Consider the following 10,444-nt stretch of genomic DNA (forward strand, 5'->3'; position numbering starts at 1 on the left):
CCAGGCATACTGGGGAAAGTAATTGTCTTTTCAAGTAAGTGACAAGAGGAATAGTTTCCAAATTTTGCATTTTAAAGCAAAAAATAATTTAAGCGTTAAATAGTGATGTCTGAGTAACAGCTTCAAACTAAGTTTTCCCTAGGTATTTCTATTTTCTTATTCACAAAACAAGTAAAAAGCCCCATGCCATCTCGAGTAATGTATCTCAAAAGTTGTCATGCTGTCTGTGAAAGGCAGATTAACAGAAGAGATTTTAAAAAAAAAAAACAACAACCAAAACAAACAAAAAAAACCCCAACCCCAAACATAATACTGCCAGTTGTTGAGCTGAATTGATGGACCTACTTGGAGAAGCAGGAGTTGAGATGCATGTATTACCCAGAGGACTAGCAGGCACAGGTCTCCAATGTTCTGAACTGGTGAAAAGAGGAGATGACCAGATGGCTGTTCACAAGCTGTTTTGTTTTTTGAGGGAGCAAAGGTATTTCCCCACCCTTCTTTTTTTGTACTGTGTCAATGCTGATTGTAGTGAAAGACATGGCTATTTCTTTGTTAACAGGGGCAGGGAAATCGACAGGTGTGCAATGTAACTGCTGGAGGACCTGCTTATCTCAGGTGTCTTCTCTCTTTGCTTTGCCTAAGCTGAGAAATCTGTAACATTTTCTGTCTTTGTTGTCTTGGCAGCCCAGATTCCAAATTTGATCATTCTTCTGGCAGTGTGTGATGTTGCAAAGTAACCGTGGGAGGGCCACATGCAATCTGCAGAGTTCTATGATGTGCCCTGTGGCCTTCTGTCTTTTTATAAAGAGGTATGGCCCTCAGAGACTACAGGTCCCAGCAAGCAGTGCTCCATTTTGATCTGATAAGAAAATGCTCAAATCTAGATGTGCATTGCATGTTAGGGCGTGCTAGCAGCATGAGCCACACCTTGGTATTTGAGATAAAGGTGGCTGCAGACTGCTCCAGCCAATGCAAAGTAGGTGCAGCTCTGGCCACAGGCTGAACCTTTCTTTTTCTCCCTCTGCCTTTCAGTTTAAGGAATTATTTTTTTTTTCCTATCCAGTACTGCAATGGGATTATGGTATATAGCATGTTAGCTGATAATTTTGAATAACTCTGCTTTTGATTTCTGGTTTCTCCCAGATGCTTCTTTTACCTCCTCTAAGATGGCTACCCTCATGTGCTGTGCAGGAATGGGCAAAACTTTTGGAAGTGACTGATTGCTTCAAGAAAGGGCAAGACATCCAAGCCCAGTTTTTACTTGCCAAAGAGACCTGGCTCATTTAGACAAGCTTTGGCTAAGCAGTCTGAAATCTGGGGTGGTTTATCTGATATGATTTTTTTTAAAGTTTGTCCAATATGGGGAGAGACTTTACCCTACTTCGACAGCTGAGGAAGCTAGGAAGCTGAGGAAGGAGCTTTGACACACCTTTGGACATAAACAATTTAAGACACCTGCTCTGAAATGCCTTCAGATTAAGAGCACAAAAGCTGACTCTGCTTGGATGCAGTTCAGGATGGGAGCAATCCCTTTCTCCCAGTCTTAGGCTAGATACCTTAAAAGATGGTTTGCATGTAGCTTACTTCTCTATAGCAATACCTTTCTGAGTCCTGTCTTCAGCTGCATCTGCATCTGAACGAGCAAAGGCATGACCAAGAGTTCCTTTGGGTTTTCACTGCATCTCAGATGTTTCTTAGGGAGTGTGTAAACCCTGGGTGACTATTCTGAGACTGCAGCTAACTTCAGTGTTTCTGGTATCTGTTGTAAATCATGAACCCAAGATACCAAGTGCCCTGAACACTCTCTCATATTTATTTCTTGCTTTGTAGTCTTGTTCAAAGAAAGTTCAGTAGAGCAAAGAAATTTTTTTCATATTCTTTTAAAATCCAGATAAATACTGCTGATCACCACAAGGGTAGCACTGTTGGATTGACCAAGAGGCCTTTTTGGCCCAGTATTCAATCTCAGTCCATGGTCAATAATGTACTTGTAGGGAAAGAGTAGAAATGACATTATATGTGAGAAAAGAGCTTCATGTTGGAGTTCTCTCCTGCTTAGGAGCTTGGGCTTCTTAAGTTAGCAGCTGCTGCTGGATCATGGTTACATCTCCTGATGACATATTTTCTTTCACCCTATGTCCCATATATACACTTCTGCAAATTTACAAAAAAAAATAACATTAATACTTGGAGTTAGTACTTTATATAGCTGTATAGTATAGGTACTACATGAAAAGCTGCATGAAAGCAAATCAGATGCTTCTACTCCGTTCTGCTTTATGTTTTGTATATTTTGAAACTTTGAGATAATTCTCAAGGCTGTAGTTTGGCCATGTATTATCTCTATTTCTAATTCTTATTGAACCCTGAGATCTGGCTTTTATCTCAACCTGATAAATAATGAAACCTTTGGCTATTAGGCTTGAGGATAAATACCTAAATAAAGAAGAGCAGTTAATGAATAAGTACCTGGTCAACAGAGATGACAGTGAATAAAGATACCTGTCAAACCCTCAGCACCATAAAAGTAAGCACATTTGGCCTGATCCAACATCTGAAGAATTTCCACTGATTCCAAAGGGGTGCCTTATTACCTTGCATCATATGAATTCTTATCTTTGTATGCGTTTTCTTTTTTTCTTTTCCTTTTCAAGCTCAGCTGTATTACTTGATTTGACCCCCCTCTGCAGCACTGTTTTCTGTAAAAAACAGCTTCATGGAGAGGAGTGGCATCATGGTATACTAGGAACAGCCTATTGGCTAAAGGCAACGTAGAAAGGTTGATCAAGTGCTTTTAAGGGAATACCCAGCTATTGAAGCATGGGTTTCTCCAGAGTAATACTGTAGTAAGGCAAGTAAAAAAGTCTCAGATAGAGACTTTAAGAAGTCTGTACCAGTTCTCTATTCTTATTATAGGGCATACTTCTTTTGCTTCCACTGCAAGGCATCATATAGTTTGGTTGATTTTTAATCAGAGCAAGTTTTAATGAATTTACACCTGCAAGTAAACCCATCAAACTGCTGCAGTGACAAATCTATCATGGTATTTCTATCCAAACCCCATTTTATTCTGACTTCCTGGCAGACAGGAGTCTTCTCCCCTAAGGCACTTCAACTGTGCTGTCTTTTCTACTCCTGCATATTCTCTTGCTCTGACTCCACCTCAAATATGTCTGCATTTTAGGACCTGGTTATCCTACTATTGTCCCCTGGTACAATTACAGCATGATTAAAATATGTAGTATGGCTGGGACCTTGATCATGTTCTAACGTACAGCCCAGTTACTAGCATTGTAACAATGTCACAGAACAACTCTGCTTGTCTTCATAGCATGGGGTGGGGCTTTAAGTGCTTTTCCTTGGCGTATTTCTAGTCATACCATTTGGTACTGTTGCATTTTAATATTGTCACTAACCCTGGTGCCTAGATAGCCCCAGGGATGAACTTACAAATATCCCTACACAGCCTTTCCAGCATTTTGCTGCTGTCTGCACCTCTGAAGGTGTGGTAGTATGCGCTTTTCAGTTTCCCCTTATTTTCAAAACATTAAGTACTTGTGGAGTTACAAACTCTCTTAAAAATAAAAGCATATACTTATTTGTTATATATTTTAATTCTGGGACCCTGACCTCAGAGGCCAATCTCTAACTAGTGGTTCTCAAGGACTTTTTCCTTAAGGTCAGGCAGTCCACCAACTAAGCACTCATAATTTCTTAATTTATTCACTTTTGGGCCCTTCCTGGGAAGCATCCAATACTATCCACTGTCAGAAACAAGATCCTGGGCTATATGGAGCACTGGTGTGTCTCAGTTCTGCACATTTTATGTGTCATGTTTAAGTTATGACCCCTGAGACCATTTTATAAGCTATTCCAACTACAGAAGCATTACAAAATCCAAACACCTCCCCTCGTGTCCATCCCCGCACCCCCCCCCCAAAAAAAAAACCCAACCCAAAACCTCAAACACACACAAAGCCCAAAACCCCTGACATTTCTGTGTTGCTCCATTACCACATCTTGTTCTGAGTCTGTGGCAGATGGACTAGGAGGAAAAAAAGCTATTTTTATTAAGTCCTTTTACTTAATGAAACTGACTATCCTTGCTCTTGGCATATCCTTGTTTAGCTATGAAAGAATAGGAGATGGCATAAAGAAGAATGGCAGGTAAAAACAGATCAGTACCTCCAACTGGGAGACACGTCCTGCCACTGAATATGTCATGGAAAAAAGGTGCTGCACTCCAGATGCCACTATGGAGGAGGAATGTTTCCTTATGACACTTTTAAATGTGTTGCATTGCAACAGTGCTTTCTTCCTATCGAGCATTGCCACATACCACACAACCATAACCATTAGGTCATGTATACTTGAGAGATTCTCTGTGCCCTGTAGTCACAGCTAACAGTGACAGCAGCGGCTGTCAAATCAATGCTTCCTTGTATGCTATGTGTTTATAAGCCATGTTGTTCTTCAGGAATCTATCAAGTTCAGGACAAATATGCCTGCGATGTGGCATGGAAAAATGGAAAAAAATATATATTTCTTATCACTGTAGGGCTTCTTTCTTTCAGGGAGATAACTTCCACAAAAAGTAGAATGGGATTTCTCACTCAGAAGATGAAAGATGTTGGTAGTGATGTTCCTAACAAAGCCCTCTGCAGGTTTGTTTAGTTTCAATGTCCCTTGGATTTTCTATATGGTTTTGCTCATTCCTGTGCCTATGCTCTGCCATAGCAGCCTTTGTGACCTGGAGACCTTTCAGCTATGTGCTCTAGAAGACAAGAAAAGGAAAACTTTAATAGAAACACTGATCAGAACAGTGTGCTGTTCCATTCTTCCTGGAGCCCATTTCCATGTTTTCTTTGAATTTCTGTCATTTGACTTTAAGATAGTCTTCATATCTAACAAACCTGAAATGTTCTGCAAAAAGTAGGTATTCTGAAGAAATTGTGCTTAGTCTACCACCCAGTTTCCAATCAAAATGATATTTTATAAAAGAATATTTACTTATTTACTTATTTACTTATTTACTTATTTATTTTAGTCTGAGTTCTATTTGTATATTTGTTTCTTGGCTGGGATGTTTTCCTGCTGGTTTAGTGAGCTGAATCAACTCTTCCAGGAATCAAATTAATACCACAGCAGGCACAAATACTGTATGACTAGAGCAAGAAAGAGAAGGAATAAGTTTTAAGTTTTTCTGTTCTTTGTTTCTAGCTAGAGTGCTTAAACAGATAACATTTTTTTAGTCTGTACACTTTTTCTTTTCACTTTATGTACTGCTTGGTCTCAAGAGGCCCTTGACAGTACTTTCACTGACTTCAGTGTAATAGATTGAGGTCCTCTAAAAGGTGACACTTCAATGGTACATTGATGCAAGGTATTTTTCTTATATGAAGTCTCTGTAACAGTTTTCAGTTTATTATTTGTAAGCAGGCATATTTTTCAAGTCTTATGAACAGTCCAGGTATCACAACGCTACTTAGCAAAATAATCCTACAGTTTTGAGAAATAGACTTTAAGACAAGAGCATCATAAACTTCACCTACACTCTCTGCATCATCTCAGCACAGTGAGACAATCCTAAATATTTTGTTTTCTTTTAAGATTCTGTATGTTTCTAGTCTCTAAACACCTTCCACTGTATGCTGAGCAATGTGACTGCCATCTGTTTTGTGCTGAAGCCAGAGTATACATGGTTTTGCTGTAAGACACACTCCATTGTGCCCATTCAGTACTAGTTCTGGGGATGCCTGAGAGGATTCAGAGCTGTGGGCCAGGAACTGGCTGAGAGGCAGCAAAGTGGAGCAGTGAACAGTGAGTACCTGTAGGACTCCTGAGCAGGAGGCAGTTTGGCTCCAGGTAGTGTCCTTTGCAGCCCACAGTCTCCATTCTCTCGCTAATGCCCAAACATGTACTTGGGCTCTCCTGCTTCCAGGTGTTTCTTGTCTTCCATAGCTTTCTACAAACTTTTCTCTGTCCTCAGGCTCCTTTAGAAATAAGTAACTCTGTCCTACAGGAAAGATGTTTGTGAGGTTCAAAGCAGAAGTGCAACATCTATGGGAAATCAGAGCAAGTCTAATTTTTTAGGTTGAAATGTTGTGGGTTTACACTCCTGTCCAACATTGAGAGCTATGGTGCCTTGTAAAATAGTGAGTTTGTCTACGAGAATCTCTATCGTATTTGGTGACAAGTGAATGATGCTGGTTTATGAAATCATGAAGAAGTTGGTACAGATGGGCTTCAGCAGTCTGTGCTCAAGGAAAGCAATTGAGATTTCATTCTTGTTGCAGTGCATGGAAAGCTCCTTGTTCACTCTTAATGTGCATGGGCACAGGTTAAGTTTTAATCTAGTTGAGAATTCATGCTGTATTCCAGGAAGTGGTGTTTAGCTTCAGTGATTTTGTTTTTCTTTAAGGTTTTGACCAGTACTTTGGAATTTAAAACTATGTATCCTGAAGAAGGCATAGAAGTGTAATTTGAATGCACACTGTATTAAGCGCTCACATCCTGTATCCTAGAAGGAATTTCACCAAACAGGGGAGGTATTCATTGAACTAGGAGCAAAGCAGTGTCAAGTTGAGAAGGAAATTACCATGGAAATGAGTTTTAAAAGCCCGAGGCAGATGTAGGGAGAGGCACATTGTACCGGGAATTTTCCTAACACACTCTAGTTTATATGGCCTTTCCATTACTTCAACATCAGCGTATAAGAAATCCTTGGCTTGGAACACAGTCTCTGAATTTCAGCAGTTTTGTGCTCTTGCTGTAGGCTGGCTTCCCTCTTAAGAGAAATTAAACCCAGCCTCAGCTAGGATTGGGGCATCTGCTTCTATAGGAATGGCCTTGCTTGGGGCAGATGAGAAGTCCTTGCAGCTCAGCGTTTTGTCTCTCTGTGGTCAGTAATGGATGCTTAGGAGGGGAATGAGGGAAATATATTAACTTCTTTCCTACTATATTCATCCAGTGCTTGCCAAGGAGCAGCTGAGTGGGTCTGTGGGTTTAGTAATTCTTGATTAGTTTTTTTTTTCCTTCCACAGATTTGTCGTCTTTTTTTTTTCTCTCTTTTTTTTCTTTTAAATAGCACGTTTCAAGGATCCTTATCTTGTGGTAATGAGTTCCACAGCTAACCTGCACAGTGTGAAGAAACCTGCCCCATCATATATCTGCCTAATAATAATGTGTAATGTCCCTCAACATTTTCATGTTTTAGAGAAATAGCAAATAAACTGCCTATTCATTTCCTCCATGCTCTTTATGATTATACAGACTTAGATCATGTTTTCTTTTAAAAGATTTTTGAGCGATACATAAGCGGATTTGTTGACTTAGTTCATTGCAGAAAGATGGTGGTACCGGTAGAAAGTGATATATTTTCAGGAACAGCAGACAGGTCCTGTAGTGTCTTCCCATAATTTCTGGATTATTCATATTCCTGAGGCAACAGTGGATCCCTGATGCACTCTGGAATGGATAGATTGCAAGTAAAGAGATACACAGCTTAGGGCAGCATTGGTAATACTTATGGGAATGTTGGCCGTAATTGATGAGAAATGATTGTGTGGGAGAGGCAAATGGGTTGTTAATGTATAAACAAGTGTATATGTTTACAGATTTTTTGGAATTTTGAAGAGCTCAGTCCATTCTAGTCCCTTACAGATTGAAAGGAAATAAACTGTAATCCCCCCCCTTTTTTATTTTTTAATTTTGTTGCTAAAATTATGAAGGGAAGAAAAAGAAAAAAATCCTAATAGAGTGAAATACATGATTTTGTTAAATGTGAAAAAGTGAAAATACTTGGTATGGCTTTTTCTTCAATATACTTGTTTTCATTCAAAGCACATTGTTAAAACTATTCCAGTTGCTCCCAGTAATAGCAGAAATGAGAGTATCTGTTCAGAGTTCTTGCTTAGATGTGTCACTGGAGTTGAGATTACATGAATGTATACAGGTTGAAAAAACTTAACAAAAACTGATTTAGGCACTGAACTGAGGAAGATGATACAAAGTGAGGCTCCAGTTGGAGGCTGTCTCCAAACAAAATGCTATATCTGAATAGCCTAGAAGTTTATCACTTGGTTATATACCAAAGCTTTATGGCTATCCGGTATAGCTTTAAGAGACAAAATTTATGTGCAAAATCTGGGCAACAGATATATTCAGAAAACAAACTCTTTGGTCTTAATGTGTCTTCGTTGGGAAAGTCTGGAGAAAATGGAAGTGAGAGCTTATGAACTGGAAAGTCATAAATTTGTGTCCCTTTCCTGTATCATATGCAGTAAAATTATTAACTTACCAGGCTCAATTATGCAGTACTATTGCTTTGTATATTGATATTAAGAATAATCTGAGGTCCGATTAAACTCCTGTCTGCTGGTATCTGTTCACTGATTTGAATGGAAGCTAGTTTGGACTCCAAATCCTGTGAATCCTGCTACCCGAGAAGAATGGTTACTCTGTTTTCCTTCTCAGCTAGGAAGGAAGCAATGGGTGCATGAATGTTCATTTTCATCTTATAACTTCCTCTATATAATGCAATAGATTTTTTTTTCAAAACCCCTCCCCCCAGTAATAACTTCAGAAGTACCTGCATTATTCTCAAGTATAAAAAAATTCTCTTAAGAAAGATCTTTAACTTTAAATGCCACTGACCTGCACAGTGGATCCTGTCTATTATGCCAGGGTCCTGGGTTCAAGGAGTTCTGAAGAGGTACCTCTTGGATGAATAGCCTGGGCAAATCTGTTGTTCAGTCTGGTTATCAGGTTTGTTCAGAAAATGGAGGTATGTGTGCCAAGGTGTTCCTTTGTGATCCTTCTGCAGCAATAATACATGTGGGAGGACTTCAGTGTCAGTGTCTATCTCATCTCCCTACTGCTGAGGAGTTAACAGGCTGTAATCAATAACTCCAAAGGTGCTTATGAAGATGCCTATAGGTAAGCAGCTAAGCCAGTAAGAACTTCAGAATTATGATCAAGATCAGTTACCTTTTTAGTCTATTCTGATTTTAGCCACATCCTCTGCTTTTGGCCCCCATCCCGGACTCTGCCTCTGTGCAGTGTGTTGACAATGATCTGAACAAGTCACAGTGCTGTGCAGTGTAAGAACTGAAAATGACTTAATGAGGTCTTGGTGCCTTATCTCAAGTACTCTGCAATGCATTGTACTTGTTGCCTGATTAGGGTGAGTGCCTCTCCTGTCGCTCCTGTGGCTCATGAAGGACTAACCTGGCAAGACCTGTTACTCTTCACGGGCTGGAAAGATCTGTGTTCCCTAACATCCCAGTGAGTTGGCATGTAAAGAACTGAAAGGACATAAATGGAAAATCAAATGCCCTCCTAGAAGAGAAATAAATGAACTGTAGGAATAACAGCTCTAAATAATAGTTACCTCCATAAACTGCAAATTCTATAAAACAATTGTGTCTGCCAGTTAGTCATCTTTTAGTTGTGTAGCTTCATGGAATGTATTTATTGGCAGTTCTCAAAACAGGCCACCCTGTACTTGCCCAAGTGTTTCACAGCATAGGAGACATGTTAAAGCCTGTCCATTTTCCTTTGCAGTACAGCCAATTACTGCATTCAGTTACTCTTCCTACATCTCTGTGTATATTTCTCCTCAGCATTCAATCATTTCTTCTAGTGAGAACCATTGTAAACAACAGGTTGATACCATGCAGTAGAAAAGTTGCACAGACATCAATGGCATTTGTTGCTTTTGGACTGTCCAGTCCTGAGAGCCCTCTTAAAAATGTGCAAGACTTGACTTCAAGGTATCGAGTGCTCTCAGCTCAAGCTGGAGTCAGGCAGCATGTCAGGCCTTTGCCAACAAATGTGCCTGCATGTGAGAATATTGGAAAGCCTAAACCTACATCAAAAAAAGATAACACTTCCAAAGACTTACCAAACTCCTTCCTCTGCAAGCTCCTGTCTTGCACAGCTCCACAGCCAGCTACAGCTACTGAGGCATTGAGGAGGTTGTAAAGAAGCTATGGGAGGGATGGCTGAATGGGAGCACCAGAGCTTGTGGTATCTAGGTAAGGGCAAGAGCCAGCACAGGTACTGAGGCAGTGAGGCTATGCTAGTCTGCAGGGCCACCCCTTCCTGGTCTTTGGGGTTTTTTTTTGGTGAAAATCCAATTCTGTGTCCTTAAATGACAGGTGAGAAAGTTGTGCTTTCCATGTAAGGACAAGATGGGTCCTAACCCATGGAGCCTATTGGTGCTCTGCACAGATCTGTTGAGATTGTTACTAGACACTGGGGGACAAGAGCAGCTGCCTTCTTTGGAGACACCAAGCCTGCAGCCTTTAAACTGTTCCCCTTGCTGCCAAATGAGTACCGTAACACAGATATCCTTCCTTGATCAAACCCCAGAGAATTAAGCTCAGATTTCTCTCTCTGTAACTTTCCGATTTCCATGTATAACAAACTAGTCTTCACATCC

Source organism: Falco naumanni, chromosome 8 (assembly GCF_017639655.2).
Source record: "Falco naumanni isolate bFalNau1 chromosome 8, bFalNau1.pat, whole genome shotgun sequence".
NCBI classification, from domain to species: domain Eukaryota; kingdom Metazoa; phylum Chordata; class Aves; order Falconiformes; family Falconidae; genus Falco; species Falco naumanni.